Below are 15,952 nucleotides of genomic sequence, written 5' to 3'. Positions count from 1 at the left end.
TCATCAGTGTGGGATCCGTACCAGATCGGTTTGACGGAGGAGATAGAGAAGATCCAAAGAAGAGCGGCGCGTTTCGTCACAGGGTTATTTGGTAACCGTGATAGCGTTACGGAGATGTTTAATAAACTCAAGTGGCAGACTCTGCAAGAGAGGCGCCCTGCATCGCGGTGTAGCTTGCTCGCCAGGTTTCGAGAGGGTGCGTTTCTGGATGAGGTATCGAATATATTGCTTCCCCCTACTTATACTTCCCGAGGAGATCACGAATGTAAAATTAGAGAGATTAGAGCGCGCACGGAGGCTTTCAGACAGTCGTTCTTCCCGCGAACCATACGCGACTGGAACAGGAAAGGGAGGTAATGACAGTGGCACGTAAAGTGCCCTCCGCCACACACCGTTGGGTGGCTTGCGGAGTATCAATGTAGATGTAGATGTAGAACCGAGACCAGTGGCGTTTGCATAGAGTTAACAGTGCTAAGAGACAAGCAACACTACGTGACGTATCCGCAGAAGCGCTGTGGGACGTACGATTACCGTATCCGAGGGACAGTGCTGTGAAATATGACGCTAATGGGCTGTGACAGCAGAAGACCGAAGCGACTGCCCTTGTTAACTTCAAGACGTCGTCTGCAGCGCCTTCCTGCTCGTAACCAGATCGGTTGCACCGCAGACGACTGGAAAACCGTGAACCGGTCAAATGAACCCCGATTTCAATTGTTAAGAGCTGATGGTAAAGTTAGAGTGCGGCGCAGATTTCTCGAAGCCATGGACCCAAGTCGTCAACAACGCACTGTGCAAGCTGTCGGTGGCTCCATAATGGTATGGACTGTGTTTATATGGAATGGACTGGGTTCTCTGGTCCAACTGAGCGCGTTATTGACTGTAAATGGTTATTTTCGGCTGGTTGGAGACCATTTTCAGCCATTCGTGGACTTCATGTTCCCAAACAACGATGGACTTTTTATTGATGTCAGCACGCCATGTTACTGTGCCACAGTTGTTCGGGATTGGTTTGAAGAACATTCTGCTCAACTCGACCGAATGACTTGGCTACCAAGATTGCCAGACACGAATCCCACCGCACAGGAAATCCTGTACCGGTAACACTTTCGCAGTTATGGACGGCTATTGAGGTAGCATAGCTCAGTGTTTCTGCGGGGGACTTCCGACGACTTGTTGAGTCCACGTCATGTCGATTTATTGGGCTACGGCGTGGGAAAGAAGGTCCAACAAGTTATTAGGAGGTATCCTTTGACTTTTGTCATCTCAGTGTAAATCATGTCATACGTATTGAATAGTCGGGAAACTGAATACCTCCAATCAAATCGACAATTCGTCTTCTGCTCTTGTGCAAGCGGCGAACTAAATGACTCACAGAAATTCACTAAACAATTCTGTCATTTGTAAAAAGAAAGAAACGTTAGCATACTGTTTTAAATTTTTTGTTGCCTTATCGTGTGGTCAAATGTAAAAACGATAACCACCGCACAAACACTGACAATTCGGAGGAATTAGAGAAACTTCCTACACATAATATGCCGTAGCAACACAACAATTCGCGCAGTTGTTTAACTTAGTGCGCTACTTCACATGAAAATCACAAAATCTGCTCCTGTCGGCTTCACTTCGCGTACTACGTAATAACACGAACGCAGACGTTTGCCATTCGTCTCGTGATGCGCCGGTTTCGAGTGTCAGCGGCAAAGACAGAGGTGCACGCGCTCTGTACGTATCTCTGATCCAAATACGAAGGTCCCAAATATCGTCAGCAGTCGGGAAAATTCTGCTGAGACATTTATCAGTTCCTACTTAACGAACAAGCTGCTATTGTTATGGCGTCATGTACGTTAGCTGATCAACGCCACATGTACAAAAGCCAGCTAGTCTCTCCCGAAGGACACGTGCCGCCACCGTCGATACGAGCCAGCGTCGCTACCTTTTCGGAATCCACCTACCTATCAGTTAAGAGAACGAACATACATGGCTACAAGAAAACTAACTGTTTACCTGGCATGAAGTCTTCAGGGAGAAAAAATAAGCACAAGATTTTCAAAAATATTTATGCTGTTTTACGTGTATATTTTCTACATGAATTTGTGATTCACGAGATACGTCCAGATGATTGCGAAAATCATACCTTGCGTATTCTTAGCATTCACTGCTGTTGCTACGCAGCCAGACTTCATAATGGAAGATCAGGCGGCCAATGGTGCAACGCGACATCTGTATGCTTCTTGTCACCCATTCGTTGTTGAAGCATCTCATTCTTAAGAAATGCTGTTACATGCAGTTGCTGTTGCATGTGCTGTGTTATATTACCACGGTCGAAATTATAGCAAATTACATTAACTTGGACAGTTAATTCTGCGTATTCTCAAAACACCTTTCAGTCCCGAAATTCGACTTGAGCTCAACTAATTAACAGCTTAAACACAGGTACGCCACGAAACATCTGGTTATTAATAAAAAACAATGATAAAACACTAAATCTTTGTCGTCCACAATAACATGACCTTGCTTTAAAGCTAGCTAATGGACATACAACCATTTCAACAGAAAAAGCCGAACTGTTTGTTGTAAGGCGCGCTTCAATTGATCTGCGTGAAAAATGGACAAAAGATATTCCTAAAATATACAGCTTAAGACCTTGGACAATATATTCAGCATTTTCACATTCTCTTTTGGGGAAATAAGGTCAAACGATTTGCAGTGTACTTTGAAGTTCGTGGAGTGAATATCGTACCAGATATAGACAGCAACTGTGAACATCTGAATAATTTTGTGGTCGAGAACCTTCGGGGAGTAAGAAAGGTAATATGTGAAGAAGTCCTGATAAGTATTAGTCCTCTACAGATTCAGATTAAGCTTCCCTGGCTATCGTAAACCGCTTCAGGCGATCCCTACAATGAATCTTTTGTATTTCTCCAATTGTATTAGTAGTTTGTGACGACGGCTTACTTCTTTTGTAACAAGAGTTCACTCAAACCAGATGAATTAAGAATCAACCGTTCAATGATCGTTCAAAATTACTAAGCCACTTTATTACAATATTTTACCGTTCCGGTATAAAATCGGATTTTTTATTCTGAGTTTCAACGGCTTTTGTCACCAGATTTATGAGCGAGTTTGTGGGGCCTTATCGAAGCCACGCCAAGTAGATAACAAATATCTGAAAACATTTTGGTTACACATAAACGAATGTGAATTTATAATGTACATCACACATCCCGGTTTTGAGTTCTGGCAGCAGCCAACGTGACGTGACATGCAAGGTTAAAACGATAGTAGAATTTCGTTTATCCACTCCTTATTAATTCGGATCTCCATTTTTCCCGGGTCGTAGTTTTTTATTTTTTGTTTCTTTTTTAGTAAATACAATATTTCAAAGTCTGGAGGTAATACTGGCAATAGTTGAACATGATAATCGTGAAACAGTAAAGTGTAGTTTAGAGTCTGTGAACTATGTAGTCGGAACGAATAGAAACCAAGAAATGATTCGAATATTCCGATTTGGTTCCGTACCAGCTGTAGAATAGTTCAAAGCATATGGAAATTTATACCGGGCCGGGATTTGAAACCGTATTTCCCACTTGTTGAAAACAGTCGCTTCAGCCACGCCTTTTTCGGATTCCTGAAGTTACCTAAAACTACAAAAAAAAGGGAAGCTAGTGCCATCACCTCTTCTGCCTAAAATTTTCAAGTCCGAAAACAAAAGAGAGACTCCAAGTAACTCCTCCCACAAAAATAAAAAAAAATAAAAATGGGAAAAGGAGTATACAAGGAAGGTGCCTTTTTAAACTTTTTAATAATACTTATTTTCTTTCATTTATCTATTTTTTTAATTGTGAATAACTCCGTACCCGTGGTCGAGGAGTAGCGTCTTTGATTCATAATCAAAATGTCTTCGGTCCCGGGTTCGATCCCCACCACTGCCTAAATTTTGATAAATAATCAGCATTGGCGGCCGAAGACTTTCGGGATAAGAAGTCAGCCTCATTCTGCCAACGGCCTTGTCAAAGAGGGCGGAGGAGCGGATAGAGGTTCAGGGCACTCTCTTGTCCTAGAGGTGGGAAATTGTCCCTAAAGGCGGAAGAATCAGCAATGATCAACGACATGAGGATGCAGAAGGCAATAGAAACCACTGCATTAAAGACACGTAACGTGTATCCACAGGTCATGTGGCCTGTAATTCAAGAAGTGTCATGATGATCTCTCCATTGGCAAAAGATTCCGGAATAGTCCCCCATTCGGATCTCCGGGACGGGACTGCCAAGGGGGAGGTTACCATGAGAAAAAGATTGAATAATCAACAAAAGGATAACGTTCTACGAGTCGGGGCATGGAATGTCAGAGGCTTGAACGTGGTAGGGAAACTAGAAAATCTGAAAAGGGAAATGCAAAGGCTCAATCTAGAAATAGTAGGGGCCAGGGAAGTGAAGTGGAAGGAAGACAAGGATTTCTGGTCAGATGAGTATCGGGTAATATCAACAGCAGCAGAAAATGGTATAACAGGTGTAGGATTCGTTATGAATAGGAAGGTAGGGCAGAGGGTGTGTTACTGTGAACAGTTCAGTGACCGGGTTGTTCTAATCAGAATCGGTAGCAGATCAACACCGGCAACGATAGTTCAGGTATACATGCCGACGGCGCAAGCTGAAGATGAACAGATAGAGAAAGTGTATGAAGATATTGAAAGTGTGATGCAGTATGTAAAGGGGGACGAAAATCTAATAGTCATGGGCGACTGGAATGCAGTTGTAGGGGAAGGAGTAGAAGAAAAGGTTACAGGAGAATATGGGCTTGGGACAAGGAATGAAAGAGGAGAAAGACTAATTGAGTTCTGTAACAAGTTTCAGCTACTAATAGGGAATACCCTGTTCAAGAATCACAAGAGGAGGAGGTATACTTGGAAAAGGCCGGGAGATACGGGAAGATTTCAATTAGATTACATCATGGTCAGACAGAGATTCCGAACTCAGATACTGGATTGTAAGGCGTACCCAGGAGCAGATATAGACTCAGATCACAATATAGTAGTGATGACGAGTAGGCTGAAGATCAAGGCATTAGTCAGGAAGAATCAATACGCAAAGAAGTGGGATACGGAAGTACTAAGGAACGACGAGATACTTTTGAAGTTCTCTAACGCTGTAGCTTCAGCAATAAGGAATAGCGCAGTAGGCAGTACAGTTGAAGAGGAATGGACATCTCTAAAAAGGGTCGTCACAGAAGTTGGGAAGGAAAACATAGGTACAAAGAAGGTAGCTGCGAAGAAACCATGGGTAACAGAAGAAATACTTCAGTTGATAAATGAAAGGAGGGAGTAAAAACATGTCCCGGGAAAATCAGGAATACAGAAATACAAGTCGCTGAGGAATGAAATAAATAGGAAGCGCAGGGAAGCTAAGACGAAATGGCTGCAGGAAAAATGTGAAGACATCGAAAAAGATATGATTGTCGGAAGGACAGACTCAGCATACAGGAAAGTCAAAACAACCTTTGGTGACATTAAAAGCAACGGTGGTAACATTAAGAGTCCAGCGGGAATTCCACTGTTAAATGTAGAGGAGAGAGCAGATAGGTGGAAAGAATACATTGAAAGCCTCTATGAGGGTGAAGATTTGTCTGATGTGATAGAAGAAGAAACAGGAGTCGATTTAGAAGAGATAGGGGATCCAGTATTAGAATCAGAATTTAAAAGAGCTTTGGAGGACTTACGTGAGTAAGGCAGAAGGGATAGATAGCATTCCATCAGAATTTCTAAAATCATTGGGGGAAGTGGCAACAAAACGACTATTCACGTTGGTGTGTAGAATATATGGGTCTGGCAACATACCATCTGACTTTCGGAAATGCATCATCCACTCAATTCCGAAGACGGCAAGAGCTGACAAGTGCGAGAATTATCGCACAATCAGCTTAACAGCTCATGCATCGAAGCTGCTTACAAGAATAATATCCAGAAGAATGGAAAAGAAACTTGAGAATGCGCTAGGTGAAGATCAGTTTGGCTTTAAGAAAAGTAAAGGGATGAGAGAGGCAATTCTGACGTTACGGCTAATAATGGAAGCAAGGCTAAAGAAAAATCAAGACACGTTCATAGGATTTGCCGACCTGGAAAAAGCGTTCGACAATATAAAATGGTGCAAGCTGTTCGAGATTCTGAAAAAAGTAGGGGTAAGCTATAGGGAGAGACGGGTCATATACAATATGTACAACAACCAAGAGGGAATAATAAGAGTGGACGATCAAGAACGAAGTGCTCGTATTACGAAGGGTGTAAGACAAGGCTGTAGCCTTTCGCCCCTACTCTTCAATCTGTACATCGAGGAAGCAATGATGGAAATAAAAGAAATGTTCAGGAGTGGAATTAAAATACAAGGTGAAAGGATATCAATGATACGATTCGCTGATGACATTGCTATCCTGAATGAAAGTGAAGAAGAATTAAATGATCTGCTGAACGGAATGAACAGTCTAATGAGTACACAGTATGGTTTGAGAGTAAATCGGAGAAAGACGAAGGTAATGAGAAGTAGTAGAAATGAGAACAGCGAGAAACTTAACATCAGGATTGATGGTCACGAAGTCAATGAAGTTAAGGAATTCTGCTACCTAGGCAGTAAAATAACCAATGACGGACGGAGCAAGGAGGACATCAAAAGCAGACTCGCTATGGCAAAAAAGGCATTTCTGGCCAAGAGAAGTCTACTAATATCAAATACCGGCCTTAATTTGAGGAAGAAATTTCTGAGGATGTACGTCTGGAGTACAGCATTGTATGGTAGTGAAACACGGACTGTGGGAAAACCGGAACAGAAGAGAATCGAAGCATTTGTGATGTGGTGCTATATACGAATGTTGAAAATTAGGTTGACTGATAAGGTAAGGAATGAGGTGGTTCTACGCGGAATCGGAGAGGAAAGGAATATGTGGAAAACACTGATAAGGAGAAGGGACAGGATAATAGGACATCTGCTAAGACATGAGGGAATGACTTCAATGGTACTAGAGGGAGCTGTAGAGGGCAAAAACTGTAGAGGAAGACAGAGATTGGAATACGTCAAGCAAATAATTGAGGACTTAGGTTGCAAGTGCTACTCTGAGATGAAGAGGTTAGCACAGAAAAAAAAAAAAAAAAAAAAAAAAAAAAAAAAAAAAAAAAAAAAAAAAAAAAAAACCTCCATCTACGTCGCACCAGGATTTCCTCGCAAAGACTGGCAATCGCCTTCGACATCAGCGGGAAAGAAAATTCCGCGAGGTGGTGAAACACCTGTAGACTATCGATGCACGTCTTCTCGGAAATCTCTACGAATAATTATTGAGGGTATCGAATCTGTAAAATGGAACATACGTCTGCTGCTCCTTGAATGGATGATTCAGCTGCGGAAAGTGCTCCGGAGGAAGTTCGAGAAGTATTATTGGTATTTTGGGTTCTTGACAACTGCACAGTGTCGGTCGTTAAGGCAGTGCTAGAAATCGAGGGATGATTTAAAATTTGGAGGACGGGAGACATTTGAACACGGATCCCCCGGTTTGCAGTCGAAAGCCGTGACCACACGACGACGACGCCGTGGTGCCACGTCGCCTGTACGAATACGCCTCTAGGAGCGGTCCAAACTTCTATTTGTCTTGGTGTCGGGAGCCGGGAAATCCGGGATCGAGTCCCGGTCGGCACAAATTTCCCTTTGTTCTGAAATATTTTGCAGCTGATCCTGAACTATAATCGCAATCTGTGAATAATTTTTCATTCAATATAAATTCTACAATTTAAATTCTACCAGCCACCACACACAGATCGAGTCACGTTGCCACTTTACAAGTTAACCCAGAGTTGTACAGTACAGGTTGTATTGCCCTTGTTTCTTGCTAGCGAATACTGACATTAAAGAAAAAGAATGTGATAGTGTCCACAGACAAAACGTTAGATGCACTCCACATCATGGACAAAGGAGAGGAAAATATGGCGTTTGAACTTCAGCGCATCAGACTATGAGAACAACCGGGAAGACGAAGATTTTGGGATCAAGCTGTTTGTTCATCTGCAGACAATCAGAATAGCGCTGATAGATTATCTGTCGAAACTGACGCTGAATATGAATCCTTTAGTTCAGCAGCAGCTAGACAAAATAATTGTTAAGCATAAAGATATGATTTTGTGAATTTCAAGGTGTGACGCTGGGTGCTGGTCCTGTGACAAGAAGATGGAACATACTTCAATGTAACGCCAAAAGTATTTTTTATATGGTGATTTGTATCCAAAACTGGTTTCTGTACTTACTGGGCCAGTATAAATACTTTATCTTGCCAAAAAAGGCACGATACTTGACCTTCTTGAAGAAATCGAAGTCTTTAACGCAGATCTATCACCTGACTACGTTCTCATTGATCCGACTGAACTGAGAAAGAAATATTTCCTTTAGAATATCGAAGATTTAATAGTTCAAAAGAGCTAATCAGTCAACCACCACCCTAACCCCCTCAGTGCTGTCCCTCTCTTCACGTCTTAACTGCATTGATGTCGACGTAAATAACCTATCAGAGACTAAATCCTGTACGCTATATGTCCAAGCCTCCACTGTTAAAATACTTACAAACGTATTACTGTTAGCTGCGACAAACAGAATGTGCTTTTACTAATATTGCAGATCATATTAATGTAAGAACAGCACTTCATTTAAAGTTTTGTTCTTGTTGTTTTTAAATGTAACATTTGTGCTCATACAAACAGATGCAATTCTCTGAAAATACTATAACTTATATTATTACATTTCTGGGAATTCATCTTATCGCCAATTTTGAGTAAAATATTTGCTCGTTAATAGACTGTATTAATCGTCAATGTAAGAATAGAAATAAGACACCAGATCATCTGAAGTTCGTTTTTATAGTAATTTATGTACTTATTTTATTTTTCAGCTTTCATGTTAGCGTCAGGTTTAAAGTATTTGCCCGTACATCGACTTTATTACATGCAAACGAAATCAAATAACGTCTTTCAGCAAAGTACGCCTATCACGTATTTTCTTGTGAAGTAGTTTGAAACAAGCGACAGTTGTATAGCACACGCTGGATGCTGGCAGAGTTTCGTAGCTACGATGTATATACATACATATCCTGTGAAACATTAAAAAAAATCTGCCCTTATTATCGCACTAAGTACAATCCAAATCACCAAATAAAGAATGCTCACAGTGATGCGTTTAAGAGTGTTCTTTCTTTTTGTCAGAGAGCCAGCACCCAGCATTAAGCTTTGATATATTCCCGTACACCATCCGAATACGAGCCTGAAAAGATTCGAAAACCGGTTTATGGAATAAATAACTATTTCAAAAAGTGACTGGTAGCAGTTTTCTGTATTTGTATTAAATAAACAGTCACGGGTTCTTAAACATCTGTAATGGATAAGCTTAAGCTAATTGTTTATTTGGAACTCCAGGCGAAAACAAGTTCGGCAGCAGTAATGTTGGTTAAACGCATGCGTGATCGTGCTGAATATCGATGACTGACATATGAGCCTGGCTCGAAACAAATTTACTAATTAAATCTACGTATAAAACGAATTTGCTAATTAATTCTACTTATAAAACAAATAGAAAACAAATTTACTAATTAATTCGGTATATAAAACACTGTGTGTTGCTTCCATGTCTGGTCAATACGTGTATTTGTCAGAAATAAATACAATGAGTAAATGTATGGCACTGAGCCCTTTTAATTGTAATTAGTTTCTGAGTTTCCATATTTTCCGGATCTTCAATTCCGATATGTCTAAAACAGGAAGTTTACAGTAATGATGAACCATTAGTTTAAATTTCTGGCAATCGGACACAGGCTTTTACTGAGGAAACCATTCAAAAACGCAGTATTGGCCACTGATAAGTGGGGAGACACATCTGTAAAACAATTTCCATATTTTCCGGATCTTCAATTCCGATACGTCTAAAACAGGAAGTTTACAGTAGTGATGAACCATTAGTTTAAATTTCTGGCAATCGGACACAGACTTTTACTGAGGAAACCATTCAAAAACGGAGTATTGGCCACTGATAAGTGGGGAGACACATCTGTAAATCAAATGGATCTGCGAACACGCTGAAATTGCTACTGCAAAGAAAGTCAAACGGTACATGTACGCAGGTGAAGCGACAGTAAAAAGACCAACGGAGTTCTCTGCTGACTTCCAAGAGGTAGCAAAAGACGGCGATGACGACGCTATGGAAGGTGAGTAGGCGGGCGACAATTGAAAACAAGCAGGAGACACAGGGATGCGTGAAGCTGAGGACCGTAATGCATGGAGGCGTCTGGAGGAGACATTTATACAGGATCAGATGTCAAGTTTCTCTCTCTCCTTTTCTGTGTGTGTGTGTGTGTGTGTGTGTGTGTGTGTGTGTGTGTGTAAGAGTTAATCCCTGAACACATTAATACTTGAACACAAACAGAAATATGCTTAAGTTCCAAAATGTATATATCTTGAGGCAGCATAACTCAAAGCAAGCAAATTACTCAGAGTATATTCAGCCAGTACTGGATAATAATAGCACTTAACGACTTTAAACAACCGTACACATAATTTCAAACCCTTTTAAAACGTTTTCTCTCTGACACCCTCGTCAAAACAGTCAACAATAAAAAGTTTATCTCTTACTACTTTTCCGCTGTTCTAGCAATAAAACTTCAGCATTAGGCATGATGTGATGTTTTAATTTATTACTTAGTTACTACTAACACTGTTGGTAATACATTTTTCAAACAGTATCGGCAAATACTTCTGAATATGCCTGCATTATTGTGTCATTGTACGAGGGCAGTTCAATAAGTAATGCAACACATTTCTTTTCTCGGCCAATTTTGGTTGAAAAACCCGAAAATTTCTTGTGGAATATTTTCAAACATTCCCGCTTCGTCTCGTATAGTTTCATTGACTTCCGACAGGTGGCAGCGCTGTACGGAGCTATTAAAATGGCGTCTGTAACGGATGTGCGTTGCAAACAACGGGCAGTGATCGAGTTTCTTTTGGCGGAAAACCAGGGCATCTCAGATATTCATAGGCGCTTGCAGAATGTCTACGGTGATCTGGCAGTGGACAAAAGCACGGTGAGTCGTTGGGCAAAGCGTGTGTCATCATCGCCGCAAGGTCAAGCAAGACTGTCTGATCTCCCGCGTGCGCGCCGGCCGTGCACAGCTGTGACTCCTGCAATGGCGGAGCGTGCGAACACACTCGTTCGAGATGATCGACGGATCACCATCAAACAACTCAGTGCTCAACTTGACACCTCTGTTGGTAGTGCTGTCACAATTGTTCACCAGTTGGGATATTCAAAGGTTTGTTCCCGCTGGGTCCCTCGTTGTCTAACCGAACACCATAAAGAGCAAAGGAGAACCATCTGTGCGGAATTGCTTGCTCGTCATGTGGCTGAGGGTGACAATTTCTTGTCAAAGATTGTTACAGGTAATGAAACATGGGTTCATCACTTCGAACCTGAAACAAAACGGCAATCAATGGAGTGGCGCCACACCCACTCCCCTACCAAGAAAAAGTTTAAAGCCATACCCTCAGCCGGTAAAGTCATGGTTACAGTCTTCTGGGACGCTGAAGGGGTTATTCTGTTCGATGTCCTTCCCCATGGTCAAACGATCAACTCTGAAGTGTATTGTGCTACTCTTCAGAAATTGAAGAAACGACTTCAGCGTGTTCGTAGGCACAAAACTCTGAACGAACTTCTCCTTCTTCATGACAACCCAAGACCTCACACAAGTCTTCGCACCCGAGAGGAGCTCACAAAACTTCAGTGGACTGTTCTTCCTCATGCACCCTACAGCCCCGATCTCGCACCGTCGGATTTCCATACGTTTGGCCCAATGAAGGACGCAATCCGTGGGAGGCACTAAGCGGATGATGAAGAAGGTATTGATGCAGTACGACGTTGGCTCCGACATCAACCAGTGGAATGGTACCGTGCAGGCATACAGGCCCTCATTTCAAGGTGGCGTAAGGCCGTAGCATTGAATGGAGATTACGTTGAAAAATAGTGTTGTGTAGCTAAAAGATTGGGGAATAACCTGGTGTATTTCAATGCTGAATAAAACAACCCCTGTTTCAGAAAAAAAATGTGTTGCATTACTTATTGAACTGCCCTCGTATAACATATAGTTCAGGAGATATGATGTCATAAACATTAAGATGCGTGAAAAACCAACCTTTCTTAAACCTGAGCTGTTTTATATATTTTACTGTGTCGCGATCACAAAGGAAAGCTATTGGAATTTAATCTCAAATGCCAGTATCGCATTCTTGGTAAGTCTAATCGTTCGGAAATCGGGACATATCACTACGACCACCATACAAATACAGTATCAGTGTGGAATGATTGAGTTGATTTGGTTACCTGCGTTGATAGTCATCTGACTCAGAATCTTTGTTGGGGAAGATATAGGTTTGGTGACAGCGGAGCGTGTTTGTATAAAATATAATGCAATAAAGTAATTTACATAACGCTGAAAAACATAAATCGGACTTCGTTAAAGAAATCAGACTGCAAGGTTCGGCTTTTCCTAAATCGTGCAAATCTAGAAACAATGGCGCCATGATGTCGCAGAAGTCGACATGTCAGCGAACTGATCATCCGACGTAATCAACACGGAAACTTAACAAAACTCTGTATGTTATCAGCGAAATGTACTAGGGCATCTTCATAAACAAAACATAATAAGAAGAACTAAATAAGAATTCCACTTATAATTTCAAATATACTACGAACAAATACAAAAGACGCTTGCACTCTGAAGGGCAGTAGAAAAAAAGACAGAAGATAGGAGGCGATTTTTGCCTATACTATTTTGCAAAATGAACGTCGAAATTAACAGCAACGATGGCTGTAGAAATATGGTATTGGCGTAAGGAAATTTTATGTTTGCAGAACGAAATAATTAATTAAAATATGCGAGTTTGGTTTTATAAGGAATCGGGGGCCGGAATTCTGGTGTTCGTGTTGACCAGTGAACTGAATTCAAATGACTTGGCTACATCGGGGATCATCAAACAACGATTTTTTTCTGATCACCAGGTACTAATTTTGGGTTCTCGCTTACCTGCACACTTTACAACAAAGTGCACATGAAACAGATATGTCCCCCGTTCTGCGACAAGAGTTAATCACCAAGGAAATGAAGTCTTTCCTGAGTGTTATCAACTTATTATGTAATGTAATGTAACGAAAGGGGGACTGAAATGTTTGAGTAGTGAAACTGGAAATGTACTGTACTGCATATAAGTTTGTAATATCTTTTTGACATAACGTTCTTTCCGTTGGGACTGAGCAACTTGAACTAAAGTGAGTAGGAGAATGATCCGGGAAAAAACCAATAAATTACGAAGGTAGTCCTTCAGGAGCCGATCTCAAGGTAAATGGTGCTCAAGCGAATAAAGTCTTAGTGGAAGATTGGTAATGGAATTTTCCTTTTCAAGAATGCTTTGTGAAAGTAATTAAGGTCTCCAGCTGAGATATTATCAGCGATATAACATTTAATCGATGCTCAGTTTGACTACTAGACACAATGAAATCTGCTGAATCTGATGTTTTGCCCGGCGTTAAGTTATAAGCTTACACTAAAATTTTTCATGTTGTGGATGGCTGCCTTAGATGTATGAAGAAATACAAATTTACGCCAGCCTGAAAAAGTTATGTGCACTAAGAAACTCTAGTTTCTTGGGTATCTGCCGCTCCGTTATTGACAAGTATCTTTAAAGCTGTTCCGTAAGTTTGTGAACACGCTTTTGTAAGCAGTCAACGATGCGACCAAACTACGCTAGTACTCTCTACCGTTCCCTGTCTTTTAACTTTTGAACGATTAAGGACGTAACTTTACACTCGAGTTGTACGTCACGTCCATTGCAACTTTTTATGCTTTTATTAAATCTACAGATTACTTTTAGCCTTTTGTTAGTGACCTGTCTTTTAAATTTTGCACGGTTAAGGACGTAACTTTACATTCGAATTGTAAGCCACATTCAATGCAACTTTTTAGTTTTTTTACACTTTTATGAAATCTACAAATTACTTTTAGTCTTTTGTTAGTAAAGTATGCAATTTGGAATTCAAGGTAAAGCATACCAGTACATTCAATGTATAGAACTGTACAGTTTTTATGCCCTTCACAACTCTTTTCTTCTCACGATATCGTTGTGCATATTGCTTTATAAATCTTCGTGACTTATACATTTTTTACCAATTAAAGTTGCTTTTCTACCGCACAGTGCAAGTTATATATTCTTTCTGTATTTCTGCGGTACATTTCAAAGCTTTGTGTTTTAATCCTCTCTTACGGAAATTCTTTATATATCCATATACATATACCATTAATACATCCATATTATTAATAGCGATTTCAGATTCACTTCAAAATAACGTGTTGTAATGGCAGAAACTGATTATGGACTTTTTAAGCTCTTCCTGTATTCTTTAATTCTGTGTACTTGCATTTAATGTCTACAGAAAATTGGCTTGTTTTAAATCCCCTCTTATAACATGAACGATTTTGACTTATGAAATGTTATTAAACGCCACATGACTATATTTTAAGAATAAATTCAGAAGGGGCAAACGTGCTTGATAAAACTTGTTGGTCTATGAGGATAAATGAACATTTAAACGATGTTTCATGTTCGAATTTCCTATTAGCTAGTTCATGATCTGACTTACGAAGTATATAAATGCCCCCGTATTATAGATAAAGGCATTTGCAAAGAGCATATATGGCACGGATTGTTATCTTACCACTTTTCCATACAAAGCCTGTAATTATAATGTACTAGAATATACACTGAATGGAGCCTGAGATGTTGACTTTTATGAAGACCTCAACACAATTTACCTTCAAACGCCTGAAAGTTCTTGCAGTGAAGCTAGAAACTAAGGTTGCTGCCGATCAAATAAGTACTGACAGTGAAGGCAGCTCTCATAAATAAAACACGTTTGCTGAAGGCAATTTATCGTAGCATAATCTGTCCCACAACTTAGCTGTTAAGACCACAAACGCCGGCCGTGGTGGTCTCGCGGTTCTAGGCGCGCAGTCCGGAGCCGCGCGACTGCTACGGTCGCAGGTTCGAATCCTGCCTCGGGCATGGATGTGTGTGATGTCCTTAGGTTAGTTAGGTTTAAGTCGTTCTAAGTTCTAGGGGACTGATGACCACAGATGTTAAGTCCCATAGTGCTCAGAGCCATTTGAACCATTTTTTGAATTTATTTCAGAGAATACCCTTCACTCTCACAGCTCACTTTGAGAATCAACAGAAATATGTAACTAACGTCATCCCTACAAACGCGTGGCAAGTTGCTTAGAAACTTTGTTTTAATTCTCAGTTTAACAGTGGCAAGGAATTATAAATAAATTTGGAGATATTGCATTCAAATTAATGATTATTTCAACTGAAAATGCGGCTCAAAGTACAAAGGTTAGAACTATTCACAGATGAAGACAGTTGTACGAGGTGTGATACGAAAGTTTTAAGAATGGACTTGTATTCGTACAATGGTGGTACTTACGTGTTACTGTGATGCATCTCCTTCAAAATACTCCCCTTCTGACTGAACACTCCGACTCCAACGGTGTTTCCACTTTTGGAAACATTACTGAAATTTTTTTTCTTGAAGTGTGTTGAAAACGCTCTCCGTATTTGCCCTGATGTCTTCGATCGAGGCAAATCGCTTCCCCGTCAGTGAAAATTTTAGTTTAGGAAACAGGTAGAAGTCCGCAGGGGTAAGATCAGCGAAATATGGAGGTTGTGGAAGCACAGGAATTTTGAATTTGGTAAAAAATTCAACGGTGGAGAAGGCACGATGAGCCGGAGCACCCAACTCCTGTTTTTTCTCATAGCAGACCTTTTCTTCCACGCCTTTTCGCGCAAATGCTCAAGGACGCTTTTGTAGTATTCCTGGTTAATTTTCTGTCCTCC

This window comes from Schistocerca serialis, chromosome 1, assembly GCF_023864345.2.
Source record: "Schistocerca serialis cubense isolate TAMUIC-IGC-003099 chromosome 1, iqSchSeri2.2, whole genome shotgun sequence".
NCBI lineage: Eukaryota > Metazoa > Arthropoda > Insecta > Orthoptera > Acrididae > Schistocerca > Schistocerca serialis.
This window is presented reverse-complemented; position numbering follows the sequence as displayed.